General features: G+C 41.8%; 1 protein-coding gene across 1 annotated transcript in view; it reads right to left on the reverse strand.

Annotated features, from left to right (window-relative positions):
* LOC308280335 (NACHT, LRR and PYD domains-containing protein 3-like) overlaps positions 1-17066 on the reverse strand; it is a gene marked incomplete at both ends in the record, with an annotated part of 149630 nt that overhangs the window by 8585 nt on the left and 123979 nt on the right. The gene's annotated exons all lie outside the window — the stretch shown is intronic.

A 17066-nucleotide genomic window follows, 5' to 3' on the forward strand; every position in this document is an offset into this window, starting at 1 on the left:
TTACTGCTGATGTTGTCTCAAGACTGCAGTTAAAACAAAACATGTTGGCTGTATGATCTTCCTCAGGTAAGGGTTATGGTGAAGATATATTTATATACATTTTCTATAGAAGCAGTGATCATTTAGTGCATCATTAAAGGTTGTAATGTTTTTACTTTTCTCAAAATCATCACAAGGACCAGACAGGACACCGCTGTTCTAGAGGGATTCACATTTTGCATTTTATCAACACACCCACCAGCGTCAAGCAATGTGATTCACTGCTGACATGTACAGTATGTGTGCTGTTATGGTTAAAGCCATAGTCCCACTGCAATGAGCTCACAATACGTGTTCTTTTCATATGCACCTGTTCCCAGACAAGTTTAACTTAGTTAACAAAGGTTCTGGTCTTTTACAGCTTTGTAGAATAGAGCAGAGCACAGATTCTCATTCTCTTCAGCATCACAAGTAACACACTGTACACAAAATATTCTACCCATTGTTACAATTTTCTTTCTGGATCCCCCACCCCCAAACATTCTATTACAATTTTCACGATTGTTAACACACGTTTCTCAATACAATAACGGCTTTCTCAAAATGGCTCACACAAAACTGAAAACCTTGCACACAAAATGCTAAATGCTACAGCGCACACTGAAGTGCAAAATTTACAACATAATCATAAAAATGGAACACACTCTGGAGAATGACTATTTCTCATTTTGTAAGATGAATCAGTGTTGGCCTACCTTTTTCTTAGTCAAACATAAAACAGCACACAAATATGCAGCTAAAAATAGTTTGATTTTGGTACATGATTTAGGCATCACGCCTCCAGTTCCTGTCTGGCTAGAGGGCCTCACCTATAATACAGGCTATGTTCTCCCTGTGTGTGTGTGTGTGTGTGTGTGTGTGTGTGTGTGTGTGTGTGTGTGTGTGTGTGCGTGCGTGCGTGCGTGTGTGCGTGCGTGCGTGCGTGCGTGTGTGTAGTCTTTCACAACAAGGTGCTTGTGTAGTTGACATCAGACCTGAATGTGTAAAGATTTGAACATGTGTGTGTGTAGGTTGATGCTTAGAGACGTGTGTGCAACAACAACATTGTGTGTAATGTGTAGACAACGAGGTGATGTGTAATTGACATCAAAGTGTAAAGAAGGAAAGTCAGAGTCTGATGCAGAGGAGTGTGAAGTAGTGCCAAATCAGGTCGAGCGATAGGTACATGAAGTGAAGGTTATGCAAATTGTGCCGAATTTTAGATAATTTAATATTGATAGATTTTATAAAAGACAATACAAACAGTACAAACAGTACATCAACAACACATAATAAAACAAACACACACCAGACTATAATGCATATCAAACACGGATAATTTACCTATCATATTCATATAAAAAGTACAAAAGTTGGTCACCTGCTATATACAAATACAAAGAATTGGACACATTCTAGAGCTGTTACAATTTAATCATACAGAAGTGAGATGTACCATGATAGGACCACAGATGTACTCAAATGCCGCTGTCCTGCTTATCGCAGTGCAGCCTCTAATATTAAACTATTTTTGTGTGTTAACAATCGTGAAAAACTGTAACCAAAACTACAATTCAAATGAACATTTCTGTGGACAGAAAACATTGTATATTATATATTATGATAGACCCATGATGACACATGACCTTCACAGGACGCAGTTCATACTCACTCATCTGTTTAACCGTGTAAGTCCTGTTCAGCAGTCGACCGTTGATGTGCACAGAGTATTCTCCACCATCTTCTATGGTCATATCGTTGACGACCAACTGTCCAGTTTCTTTATCCAGTTCTGTGTGTTTTTTAAATGTCCCATAGTAATCCACATCAGGACCAAAACCCAGATCCCATTCTGCTGCTTTATTGGATCCATGTTTCCACAGGATGTCAGTGATGGGTTTAGTAACAGAGCTGGTATCTGGAAGCAGGCGAAGGACTCCTTGTGGTGGAATGTAAATCACATCTTGTTGAGCTGTGGAGAGATTTAAACAGATAAAGCAGTCAACAATGAGATACAGTAGAATGAAAGGTTTATCAGACAATATAAAATGTGTCCCGGCGAGCTTCAGACAGAGTCTTCTGACAGGGCTTATTATTTAGCAGTGCAGAAAAACTTCACTTGAGCAACAATGATCAGGAAAATAGACAAGCTCCCTGTGATGCATGAGACTGTGGTTGTACTGGTCAGCTCCCAGTACAACAGTAACACACTGTGGTTGCACTGGTCAGTTCCCAGTACAACAGTAACACACTGTGGTTGTACTGGTCAGCTCCCAGTACAACAGTAACACACTGTGGTTGCACTGGTCAGCTCCAAGTACAACAGTAACACACTGTGGTTGCACTGGTCAGCTCCAAGTACAACAGTAACACACTGTGGTTGTACTGGTCAGCTCCCAGTACAACAGTAACACACTGTGGTTGCACTGGTCAGCTCCCAGTACAACAGTAACACACTGTGGTTGCACTGGTCAGCTCCCAGTACAACAGTAACACACTGTGGTTGCACTGGTCAGCTCCAAGTACAACAGTAACACACTGTGGTTGTACCGGTCAGCTTCCAGTAGTGTTGATTTTGTCGACTAAAAGTATGTTTTTTTTTCTTCGTTTTTTTTTTTACGACTACCTTTTTTCACAGACGAAAACAACTACATAAAAACTAAGCTATTATTACTAAAACTAAGACTAAATATACTGACAATTTCGTCAACAAATAAAAACTAGACTAAAATGTTAGGGAGGGACTAGTGGAAAGAGTTCCAGTAGAACTAAAAGACAATATATGTTATGCTTGGTTGCACTCAGGTGTTATGCTTTGAAAATAGCAGATCTATAAGCTCACAACGCGTCACACTGCACATATCCAGCCCGGTTATAGATCTACTTTTAGTGGGGAACACATCTAGCCTAGTGCTTTTCTCCCCCACTACACCAAATCTCTTCACCAAAGATACCGGATAATGTGTCTGATGTCCCCCAGAATATGGATGGACGACGTTCAAGTAGTTAATCAACTCTTTAAAAGTTCAGGCACGTTGAAAAAGTGGTTCTCAACATTTGCATGTCAAGGAGACCCAAACTGAACCAAATTAATTATAATCGAGCACCCCATCTGATAATATATTGTGCCAGGGACCCCCATGAGAGAAGATCTGTGTTTAATAAATGTTCCAAAATGTTGCCCCATTTTTCAAAATGTTTCAATATGTATCTAAATGTTTTAACAACAGCCACGTTATAAGGTTAAAACTATGTACAGTATTTATAATAATAGTACTAAAGTCAATATCATCAGTCAGAGTAGCAGCAGTACATAATGTTACCAGAAGAGGGCAACGTGACTCCACACATAAACGGTTACCTCCCTTTCTGCACATACTGTAGTCAACAATGTGACCATGTTGACATTCATTCACAAGTTTACACATTTAGTTTAATTTACAGATCTACCATTTCAAAACCTCACACGTCCTGCCATGGCAAGACAGATGATTTTCAGGGGATTTGCAGAACATAGATCAGTTTGCTATGTTTATGAACTCTTACATTGAAGTCTAAATCTACCTATGGAGGGGGATTCTGCAAAAATACGCTCCATTCTCTATTAAAACTAGAAAATAGTGTTCCTTCGAAACAATTGTGGGCTCGCTTCAAGCCAAAAAACTGTTTGGCCTTGTGCCCCTCAAACCAATGGCATGACCTGAGGCCACAGTGGCCTTAATACCCAGCTGACTGTACCACTTTCTCCTCTGTCTCTTTCTTGTCAATCTGTAGACAGGGCTGAGCATGGATCAGATTGTAAATACCATCATTTATCTATTTCACTGCAGATTAGCAGCATTCCTAACCCTTAAATTCAACAAATTCTTTCAATGGACTAAAATCTTGTTTTATTTGATGGCCTTCCTGTTCCTGCCCTGGCATTTGGCCTTTGTACCCGCCGAAAATGGACAACACCAAAGGCCAAGTGGCCTTGCCCCAAAAATGACGAAATTCCAGGCCTGGCTATAAAAGTACAAAATGTCAAGATCGCAGGCAGTGCTCTCTTTGACGTTACTGACGTAAAATGGTAATCAAACTACAATGCAGACAGGGGCGGGCAGGGACCCCCATGGTTGTGGACCCTACGGTACGTCCATCCCGAGATGGGTAGAGACGTCATGGACTGCCTGGAGGCCGGAGCTCAGAGGCGCTGAGCCCAGTAGCCTCTGTGAGACCACAGCTGGGTGCTATTGCACAACTTGCCGTCTCTACTACGGCAGAAGGTCCCTTCCCACGTAGCGCCTACTCTGTCTGCTGCGTGTAAGCGTCGCCATGGGAACCAAAGCGTTCAGTGAAAGGGGTGGGAACCCGTCGCCGCAGAGGCTTTGCTTAACCGATTTAGTGCCATTCCCGAGATATCTCGCGAAAAGTACTCGAGTATCCAGAGTGCCGATCGCGAGATATCTCGCGAAAAGTAATATATTACTGTAACGGCGAGTACAATACCGAGTAGAATGGCCGAATGTCCGGAGACGAAATCCGTCGCTGATTCATCATCATCACGGCTCCACGGGCACAAAATAGTCATCCCATAACATTGAGGTGGACGGGGGATCTCATCTTTAATGTCCATTATCTCAAAACTACACTTTAGAAGCGAAGATGGAGGCAGATGCTCGCTTATATAACACATGTATAAACGCTCCGATGCAATCCAGCATGGCACCACGTAAACAACGATCGGTTCCGGCGCAGGACCCGATGACGTCAGACCGGAAGTGTTTCCGGTCTGGACTTCTGGCCTTCAAAATAAGATAGTGGCCGTTAATGGAAGAAGTGACAGGTACTCTGGACTTTATAATCCGTTAATGTCTCGGGCTCAGAATGAGAACCATTTTGATCGCTACGGCGATTACGTCATAGCAGCCGTAGTCCACCTGGCGTTGCCGTATTGAAAACCATCTAGCTTAAACTCGCTACTATATGAAACCAAATGGACCTACAGTAGTCTAGTGTTAATTATCTACTATATATATGAAACCAAACAGACACATAGCCTAGTGTTAATTATCTACTATATATGAAACCAAATAGACCCGTAGTCTAGTGTTATATGGAGATCATCCACATGAGATGAGACTGACACTTTGGGCCCTATTTTCATCCATGCTAAACCCTAAACCCTAAATTTCTTAGCCTTTTTTACTATTTTGAAAAACATTTTTAAAATAGTTCAAATAGCTGATCTACAAGCTCACAACGTGGTGATTTAGATCGGCTATTTGAAGTATTTAAAATGTTTTAGTCAAACATTTTGTCGAACTTAAACAACCAACCGCAACTTGAATCACACTTGCAAATGTATTCCGTCCTGTGCAACCTCGCCGCTTCTTGCCCTTAGGGTGTCTTATTGGTTATTATTAACATGTACTGCACATGTTTTAGAGATGCAATTTATGGCTCTTTGAAGTGAGCCAGAGCCATGGATCTGGCTCACATAAAAGAGCCGTTCAAAAGACTGGCTCATTTGGCTCTTTTGACTCTGTGTATGTTTACGTATTTTTAAGAAGCATTAGTTGAAACATGAATCCATAAGGTGGCACGACATTCCTCTGCTGACAGTTGAGATCACAACGTTTGTGTAAATTGCTTCATAATTGACTAAATTATGATCAAATCAAACTGTGGTGTCTTTCTTTGCTTCCTAGATAGCCGCGCAACGCTGCGCCGCACCGCGCATTGCTTTTGTGTTAAACAGGGGGTCGGGGACCCCTAGGACCCCTAGGTCTTCAACAGGGGGTCGGGGACCCCTAGGCCATGTAGGTCTTCAATTCATGGGCTGCATTAGTAGTCCTACACCGTCCATGTTGACGATCAACACAAGTGTTTCAATGTGTCTGATTGGCATATAACTAATGTTCTACGCCTATCAGAACACCTGTGTTGGTCCTCAACATGTCCGCTGTAGGACTACAAATGCAACCCATAATAGGGGGACCCCTAGGTCTTCAACAGGGGGCCGGGGACCCCTAGGTCTTCAACAGGGGGCCGGGGACCCCTAGGTCTTCAACAGGGGGTCGGGGACCCCTAGGTCTTCAATAGGGGGTCCCCAGAGATACTGCAGGGAGGGCTGTCAAATCTTTATTTATTTTTTCATTGACCAGTTGAACCCTCCCATCCCCATTCTAGGGGGAACAGTAGCTGAAACTAGCATACCTACAAGCTCACAACGTGTCTGTGAAGAGGTTTGTGAAAAAGAGCACAAGTACAGATGCAAAAAAAGTTTATTAAGTATTGAGGGTTTAAGTGGTTAAATGTTGTGAGTAATCAAAGCCTTTAAACCCTCGGTTAACCAGGCAGAAGCAAGTACATGCACACTAGAGCTTAAATCGGGCCTAAATATGTGAGCCCGGCCCAGCCCAGCCCGGCAAAACGTCAGCCTGGGACCGACCCAAAGCCTGATACATAATTGACAATTGAAGACCGACACAACCCACAGCCCGACATTATAAACAAGCTTAATTGTTGCAGGCTGCAGCAGCTTTTTTTCCCCCCTAAAATATTGTTGATTTGTTAAGAACAGAGTCATTCTACCATTTTCCAACTGTCTTTATATATATATATATATATATATATATATATATATATATATATATATATATAGATATATAAGACATTGTAGCAAGCAGGACCGTCCTAATTATGGAACAAATAAACATGGGAGCCTTGCTGGAGAACACAGCTGACGGCCGCCGCTAAATCAGGAAGCAGGTCTGGTGTACATTGCATGCACACACACGCCACAGCAACCACCGCCACACGCACACACACGCACACACACACACACACACACACACACACACACACACATGGGAGCACACTCACACACTCAGCTGTCTGAAAGTTGCGCAACAGCTCACATACGCTCAACTGTGTCGAACCTGTTCATGCAACTCCACAAAGATTTGACTGAACAGTTGAATTTGGATAAAGTGCTGAAAGGTTTTGGGAAGGACAATCGCACACAGTACTTTGGGAAATGTGGGTGAAACAGCGGCTGCTAGACATTGTTCTGCATTGTTTGGATGTACAGTATATTAGACCCAAGTTTATTTTCCCTTCCTTGTAGGCGTACCTTCCTTATTCCTAATTAAAGTGCATTGTCTTTTGTTTAAATTAATGTGTCATGGAGTTCTTCTAAGTTTCATTAGAGTAAGCTTGAATTTCCCTTAAATAGAAAGACAAAATTACTTTTGCATTTACAATGTGGTCTTTATCCAGAGCTAGAGCTGTGAAATCTCACAGCAGACTTTCTGACATCACGACCTGACCGCGCCCACATTTATTCCTGCTGACAGAACAGAGGCATGTTGGTGAACATACCGTGGTGGTCAGCCAGATCTCTGGCCAAAACACGGCTGAGCATGATGGTGTGGTGAGGGCCAACCACCTCTGGCTTAAAGGAGTAGTTCACCCCCAAAAAGATTTTTTTTCTATTGATTAGTCACGCCATGGAGAGTAGAGTTCAATAATATTTTTAGTTTTCCTGCATTCCTAAGACAAAAATGTGATGACAATAAAGGGGTGTGGCTAGCAATTCAGGGTCTGGAACCAGGCTAGAATGGTGGCCAAATAATTACCCAAATAAGGCCATCCCAAGTGTTAAAGGAGTAGTTCACCCCCAAAATGACTTTTTTTTTTATTCAAGTAAATTTACCACCATTGATTCCGGATGGGGACCCGTTTCGAAACGGGTCCCCATCCGGAATCAATGGGGGTACATTTACTCGACTCAAATTTTTGTCTTAGGAAAGTGACAAAAAACAAAAAATATTATTGAACTCTACTCTCCATGGCATGAGTAATCAATAGAAGAAAAGAAAAAAACATTTTGGGGGTGAACTACTCCTTTAATGCTAGTAAAACCAAGAAGATGGTGGCGTCCAATTGAGTACCCCTGGTGCCAAGTTAATGGGGAGGTGGTGGAGTTTGTGGACAACTACAAACTCCTAGGAATGCACCTGAACAGCTCATTGGACTGGTCCGACAATGCTGAGGCGATTCACAGCAAGGGGAAGAGCAGGCTGTTCCTCCTGAGAAGACTGAGATCGTTTGGCATGTGCAACAGGATGCTCAGATGTTCTACCAGTCTGTTATGGCTAGTGTTAATTAACTATATGAAACCAAATGGACCCGTAGTCTAGTGGGAATGTCTTGCTGGGGCGGCAACATCAGAGCGGCGACAGAGTCCATACATCAAAGATTTCTGAAATATCCTAAGAATCCTACCTTGTCTCCGAAGTCTCCGTTTGGCAGAGTGGAGGTGTTCTGGGGCCAGAACACCCTCACCAGGGGGGGCCCCCCCATCAGAACCTTCCTCACGTCCTCCGAGCCCCTCACCAGGGAGGGCTCCCCCATCAGAACCTTCCTCACGTCCTCCGAGCCCCTCACCAGGGTGGGCTCCCCCATCAGAACCTTCCTCACGTCCTCCGAGCCCCTCCCCCTGATGAGGGGCAGGCCCAGCTGGTGGCTCTTGAACAGGTTGCCGTACTTCTGTCTCCTGGAAGCGTGGAACCCCGAATCCTGAGGAGGGGGTAGGGGAGGGAAACCCTAAGAGGAGAGGAGAGGAGGAGAGGAGAGGAGAGGAGAGGAGAGGAGAGGAGAGGAGAGGAGAGGATGGTTAATTGGATATTCAGGGATAGAGTTAAAGTTTCAATAGAGGGTATGTGCGTGCATCATCATCATACCCAGAAGTTATGCAGGAATGCCTACTGAGTGGCAAAAAAACTACTTTCTGGCCTTGACAGCCCATACATCCAAACAGAAAATCTGATTGCATTAAACAACGTTAATCTCACTTTGCCCCTCGATTTGCCTCTATTTGATCTGAACCAATTACGCTTGCATGTTTGAGTAGGTGCGTGTGTGAGTGACTCTATAGAGGACAAAGGGCGAAAGGTGAATGAGATCAACACAGGAGAGGTGTGCAAAACAGTCACAACACACACACACACACACGCGCACGCACGTACGTACACACACACACACACACACACACACACACACACGCACACACGCACACACGCACACACGCACACACACACACACGCACGCAGCCTCCACCGCTCAGTTCACACAACTGTGATTTTTTTAACTAAATATGTATCTTCCTTTCCGTCTCCTTTTGAACAGTGAGAAAGCACTACTGTGTTTGTTGACTTTCTAACTGCGATTCTGCATACACCTGGAGGATTCCTCTGCTAACGCTATGAACTGTGGGTAATGCCTTTGCCAAAGGCTGCAAATTTTCGGACTTACGGAAAATCAACAAAAAGGGGCGTTCTCGCACCCTCACTGACTTACCGATTTACATTGGAACAACCCGTTAAGAATGTTTTTTAATTCTAAAAACCCAAAATAAATATATAAGAAAGAATACCGTAAATCACCAATTAATCGCCCGGTGGCAAACTGCCGCCGGGTCTCATATATCCGCCCGGGGTCCGACCCCATTTTGCGTAATAAACGCCTGTCTCAAATAATCGCCAGGTTTGTTTAATCGCCCGGGCAGTTAATTGCAATTAATATTATCTTGATTTGGTTTTATGTAACAGCCCGGGCCATTATTTGCCATTTATGTTATCTTTGTTTGGTTGTTTGGTATTATTTGCTATTTATTTAACTTGACTGGTCATTTATGTTGCATGGCAGTGGTGCACTGAAAACAGCAAATCTACAAGCTCACAGCACGTCGCGACTCGCAACGCACCGTGCTCGCTCAGTGCACGCACCGGTACCAGGCAGGGAATACATGCAGGCAGGCAGTCTACTGCTCCCTCTGTTAAGAATCATATAGGCTCTGAAAAGTTGCTTAGGTGTAGCCTAAACTAAACTGTGTGTGAATACTTTGATGGCAAAGGATCTTGATGTAGAAATCTCTGCTACTGGATAATCAATCGTTACCTCGTCCTCGAGTAGTTTACATGCCCGCTGCACTGCCTCGTTGTGATCCGGTTATTTGAAGATTTAAATAATCCACTATTTTGAGGTGAGACCATGGAGGCTTAATCAAAAGTTGGTGTTGGCTGAGAATTCCATAGGCTACACAGGGGCGTTTTTTATAAACTGGGGGCTCCCCACAAAGGTAGTAAAAGAGGCCCCCCAATGAGCGCGCGTGAAAAATAGGTATGCGCGAAAAACAGTATGCGCGCGCACGAAGCGCAGGAATTAAAAATGCCACCCTCCAACTCAATACCTATTCTGAAAAAGTGATGATTTAGCATGACAAGACAATGAACTTGACAAGACAATGAGGAGCAGAGGCAGAGGAAGCCTATTTGTTGTCATTATGGTTGGTTTTAAATACCTAACCACAATCATTTTGGATCTATTTGATTAATTTAAGAAGAGTACAGTAAGGTAAGTAAGGTAATCAAAGGTATATAGAGCAGGCCTATATGTATATTTTTATACAGGACATATTTGATGCAGGACAATATTTATTTTAATAACAATAAGGGACTATCAGTGAATAATAATACTTTAACATTTATATTTTTACAATTTCTTTTTAATTATTATCTTTCAAAATTTAGATAAAATAATTTATTTTCTTAACATCATTAATTTTCAAGCCTAATATGTGTAATCTTTGAGTACAGTTTGGATATTGCACGTATGTACAGGAAATTCATAGAGAGACAAGAGAGAGCTGATCACTTAACATTCCAATCAATCAACTCAATTGTCACCAGCTGGTCTCTGTGTGAAATCTATTGACACCAGTGAGCAGTTGGTCAATTCTTTAAGAAATCATAACTTTTGACAGGAATGGGCTAGAGACTTACTTTTTTTTCTAAATGCTCAGAATAATGAGCCCAGCAGGGGGCCCCCTCTGCCTAGGTGCTCTACGCAGTTGCGTAGTCTGCGTAGAGCAAATGCCCGGCTAGCCTGGCTACATTATGGATTAAAGTAACATTGAGGAGTGCTGAGCTGGTCACTGCATATGCTTCAGAATAGTCCAGAGTCTGTCCAGCTGCGATGCGCTGGAGTTAATTGGTATTTAACCTAGATGCGTCTTTAGCTGGCTGATGTAATGACTTATTTTGGAGCAGATTCCAATAGTATAAACATTTTTAAAAGGCTTTAATAGACTCTTGATATTATTTTCAAACGAGATTTGTCCTAATCGATTGAAATGTGCTCAGTTTGGGCTATATATAATTCCAATAAATAAATGAATCAATTAATTTTCGGATTGAAAAGGTCTATTTTTGTTTCCAAAAATGTTTGTGTACACATTAGTGAAATGATGCGCTAGGAACATCCCTAAAAAACAGGAACTGTTTGTATCTGTGATAAAGAGGAAAGAAGTCCAGCCATAACATGAAATTGTATTAGATGGGTGCACATTTGCACTAGGGTGGATCTTAAATTACCTTTTTTTGATTTTCTTGAGTCTCACCCCCCAATTATGTTCCAATGTACAAAAAACTGCTTTGGTTAAAATTTGGTTGAATTTCAAGCATATTTAGAGGTAGCTCAATCAAGTCAAAGATTGTACATTTTATTGGTCAAAATCGAATTGCACTGCAGGCACATTTAAGTTATACATTACACATTATTCTTATACTAAGCACAGAAATTATATTTTTTAAGCTTACAAATCTAAACACAAATCTGATTACATGTTTGTCATATGTCAAACCAGAATTAATGTATTGTAGGAAATAGCAAAGCAAAGAATGACAAATTGCTATTTTTCATTTAACCCTTAAGTTCTGTTCAGATTCACTACACCTTCGTTCTGTTCGGGTCATTTTGACCCGGTGGATATTTGGTTTAAAAAAAACAACACTAATTTAAATTTTAACTTAACAAATCATCATGATACATTGACTTTGACTCAATACCAAACAATTCATATGATATATTTGGTAAATGTTTGCATTTCTGCTTTGCTATATCACATTAAACACTGAAAGAGCTAGGCGTTTTTACTGATTTAGCTGAAATCCATGTAAAAAAAACTACTTCATTTAATACTGGGCAATATTGCTCATGCTTATAGGAAGGGGGGGAGGGTTCGGAATGGGGCTTCGGAAGGGGGGTGTTAGAAGTGGGGGTGACTGTGTGTCTGTGTTTTGGCATAATACTGTGTATTTCTGTGCTTCCGGGTCAAAATGACCCGAACAGCACTTAAGGTTCAAAAAATATGAGGGGGGTGTAGCATGGGTGTAGTGCAAAAATATATTTTTTACATGTTCATCTCAGAAGAATCTTTAAGGCCAGTGAGTTTCAGGTGGAAACATTTTTAACTTCTACCTTTTTTTTCCAAATGAAAATGTAAAACGGGTCAAAATGACCCGAACAGCACTTAAGGGTTAACGTGCACAATGATATGTCTTTATTGCACACTCTTCAATCATACAACACACAACAAGCACACAGCCCCACTTCCTTGTTTACCCCCAAAACCCCCGAAAGTCACTGCAGTATAGCAATTCAGTAGTTACTGATCAATTAAAGTTTGTTTACGGCTATCAGGATACGTGTGCCGATGGTTCTGCACAATTTGCAGCAAGTATTGGAGTTGGGACTCATCTTTAATAATGAGACCACAATATTCTTGTATTAGGGCAACCCCACGCTCTGCATGATCATTGACAACATTCATCGCCTTCACTACAGCCAGAGCTTCTTGGTAGTCTACCCTGGGCTCACACTCATCGGGATCAACGTCAAGGAAGTCATCTGGGAGATCCATCATTTTGAAAAGCACTTCAATGTTCTTCCAATTGTTCCAAGGTCAACAGTAATTATCTTCATATGCCCCTGTTCATGATCTTCATTTCCATCTTTCATGGCTCTCACCATCAGCCTCTTCGTTTGCGCGCTCACTTGACTGTCAAACAATGCAAGTCCGACGATCTCTGGAGCCAAATACCATAAGTGATTGGAAAACTTTTGAGAAGCAGCTTTAGACACCTCAGCCTTTATTGATGAATATTCCAGCAACGATTTTAACAGCTGCCAAGTCATTTAGTGGAACGCTGACAGCAACAGGTGCCATCATCCATGCCTTCACATAATTGCAAACTGCAAAAATGCACAAATCCATGCATGCTTTTTCTTCCCTGAAGGCCAGTTTGAATTGGCCATGAAACATCCAGATCTTCATACAATAAATAACCTTTGCCATCCAACGGGCATGATGGGTAGCTCCTGGAGCTCTGAACCGGATACCTCGAGCAGCAAGGTATCCGGTTCATCAATAAATGCTGAGGTGTCTAAAGCTGTTTCTCAAAAGTTTTCCAATCACTTATGGTGAACAGGGGCATATGAAGAGAATTACTGTTGACCTTGGAACAATTGCAAGGAAGAACATTGAAGATTTTTTCCAAGGTGCTTTGAGTGGGAGCCCAGGGAGGACTACCAAGAAGCTCTGGCTGTAGTGAAGGCGATGAATGTTGTCAATGATCATGCAGAGCGTGGGGTTGCCCTAATACAAGAATATTGTGGTCTCATTACTAAAGATGAGTCCCAACTCCAATACTTGCTGCAAATTGTGCAGGACTATCGGCACAAGTATCCCGATAGCCGAAAACATACTTTAATTGATCAGTAACTACTGAATTGCTATACTGCAGTGACTTTCGGGGGTTTTGGGGGTAAACAAGGAAGTGGGGCTGTGTGCTTGTTGTGTGTTGTATGATTGAAGAGTGTGCAATAAAGACATGTCATTGTGCACGTTAAATGAAAAATTGCAAATTGTCATTCTTTGCTTTGCTATTTCCTACAATACATTAATTCTGGTTTGACATATGACAAACATGTAATCAGATTTGTGTTTAGATTTGTAAGCTTAAAAAATATAATTTCTGTGCTTAGTATAAGAATAATGTGTAATGTATAACTTAAATGTGCCTGCAGTGCAATTCGATTTTGACCAATAAAATGTACAATCTTTGACTTGATTGAGCTACCTCTAAATATACTTGAAATTCAACCAAATTTTAACCAAAGCAGTTTTTTGTACATTGGAACATAATTGGGGGGTGAGACTCAAGAAAATCAAAAAAAGGTAATTTAAGATCCACCCTTTTGCACATACAGTTACAGTACATCTGCAAACACGCATGTGACCTTCATTATGGATGAATTTATTGGGGTAAAATATAAACCTTGCCATATTGTTAGCCTTATAGTTTGAGAAAAGTAACCAATTAATGGCCCAGTGCTGGCCAGTGCCAAAATAAATAAAAGCCTGTTACCAATAGCCGCCTGGTCTCTTTTAAGCGCCCGGGGTCTGACCCCATTTTGCGAAATAAACGCCCGGGCTACTAATTGGTGATTTACGGTATAGAACCTTAACTAAAATATAAAAGAATAATAGAATCCGAGAAGATGATGAAGTAGACGTTCCTTGCAGCATTTATTTAGGCAGGCATCACAGCATAGTCCAAGATAGCATATACAGCATAAAAACCAAAAATGCAGGGTACAGTAGAGACTGCCAAAAAGGCCTGACCACCTCGCGGAGACAGCAGGCTAACATTGAGTACTAACTTCAATTTACACTTTAAATACAATGTCCAATAAACATGTCAGGGGCTGCAGTGCAGACATACAGCTGTTCAAACAGGAAGACGAAGTTAAATAAATGACACCCCGTGATCAAGGAACATAGGTGAGATTGTTCATCAAAGCACATTCATCTGACAGTAAGTAAAAGGACCACTGGTCTACAATCAACATCACGCAGACGGACATTGACACCTCAATGGGACATAGTGACAGCTGCTACAGCTGTTGTAGGACTTTAGATTTTAGTTACGTGCACACAGACTGCATATTAATATGAACGAAATACAAACATGCTTAAATCATATCTATCACAACCCTCAAGTCCTTAAGCCACAACGTGAACGCGCAGTCGCGCACGTTGACTTTGGCTAAGTCAGTGAGTCAGCAAATCAACGGATTGGAATTGGGCCAGTATGATCTGAGCCAGCTGCCTTTGTGTCCTTGTATTCTGAAGTAATGTTGCATTCCTTATTTCCTTGTTAGGTTTGGCTTTACATGCCTATATCTTATTTTGTAGTAATAGTCCTAGTATTTCCTGTCTTTACTTATAGTATTTGTTTCCTGTCTTGTCTCGCTTCACTGTGATTGTTTTCCTCCACCTGTGTTCACTTAGTCCCCCAGCCTACTAGCCTAGACACTGGGAGTGTCTATTCTATTTATATGCCCTTAATTGTATTTTCAGTTCCTTGTTTGTTCGTAAAAGTAAGTAAGTACGTTTTGGTGAATAAATCACCTTGCATGTGAGCTACCCTGTGTACGCCTCATCCTCTGAATTTGTTCTACGCTTGGGTCCTGACTCCTGTAAGTAAAAAAAGTTTATAGCGGAGGGAGAGTTTCAGAAAGGAGCTGATAACCTTAACTTTACCTGTGACAGAAGCGCTGTAACAGTCGGTCCATGACATGTAGAGATAAATCACCATCCATGACTTCAGAGTCCACAGAGTGACTTGGAAGAATAAATGTGAGCCCGAACGACCCGCCATCTTGTCTCTTCCTGCTCGCCAGTGAAGAGTAAGACTGCACCAAATTGTGTACGTTCGACAAAGCCGGATGCACCACGGTGGATTTGAACCCTGCATGTGGGGCCTCTACCTGAGCAACCGAGCAACTGCCATTTTGTGCTCAACATGATCTATGATATTCTACCACATCCTTCCTCCTTCATTCCCCACTAACATACACACAACCAACACTTAAATGATGTTGATTTACTACTACTACCACCAGGGTGCTTCAGCCTGTTTAAGCATAGTATGTTTACATACTTGAAATTGATATTCAGCAAAGATATTAACAGCAAAAAGCAGAGAATAAAGAATTGAGAAATCTTATAGATAAGATTACTTTACCTGGGATCAGATGAATTTGAGAAGATAATTTTGAGCTTGTCATTACTGAATCTCAAGTGAATTTATAATGAATTGGTGAGATTCCTTATAATTTACACAAAAAAGCTGTATCCAGTTACAATAAATGGGACATGATTCAAATCGGAACATCAGAAATACACTAACGTCTGGTAAATGGTGCATTTATATAGCGCTTTTATCCAAAGCGCTTCACATATATTGTGCATTACATTCACCCATTCACGCACACATTCATACACCGGTGGCGGAGGAAACCGTGCAAGGCACCAACCTGCTCACCGGGATTAGGGCAATTAGGGGTTCAGAGTCTTTCCCAAGGACTCTTCGACATTAACTCAGGGGGAGCCCGGATTCAAACTGGGAACCCTTCGGGAACCCTTCGTGCTCTAATAACGGTTTCTCTACCCCTGAGCTATGCCGCCCCCATCTGCTGATACTGTGATGATTATAGCAGGGGTCAGCAATATTTTTGAAATTAAATGCCATGTTTTTATTTCTAGATAGTCAGTGTGCCATATTAACATACATTTTAAGTACCCCAGGACTTGAAATAGACAAAGTAATCTCCCTGCAAAAAACTAGACCAGGTCAACCTGGTTGTGCCAGACCCCCTGTCTGTCATCATCATTTATGACATCATGCCTTTTGTAGGCATGTCATCATCATGTCATCATCATATATACCCTTTATATAGAAAACCCGGACAGACCGACATTTGCTTATGTAGGCCTACCCATTTCATGGGTCTGGCAAAAAGGCAGTAAACTTGATCAATTTCAATTCTTAGTTCCATCTCAAAGGGAGTTCTGGCTTCAGAGAGTCCCATTCCACAGACACTTGCCTCATCTATTTGAATGATTACATCAACGTGCGATTCACGATGGCCACAGTACCAGTACATATAGCTATAAGGCTGATTTGCCACAGTGTGCCAGTGTGTACATATTGTAGCAGCTACAGTATAAGGCAGCATGTGCCACAGTTCCAGTGTGTACACCTATAATGCTGCATGCATGTGCCACAGTGCCAGTGTGTACATATTGTAGCTATAAGGCAGCATGTGCCACAGTGCCAGTGTGTACATATTGTAGCTATAGCAGCATGTGCCAC

Source organism: Nannobrachium achirus, assembly GCF_963921795.1.
Source record: "Nannobrachium achirus genome assembly, chromosome: 24".
Lineage (NCBI taxonomy): Eukaryota > Metazoa > Chordata > Actinopteri > Myctophiformes > Myctophidae > Nannobrachium > Nannobrachium achirus.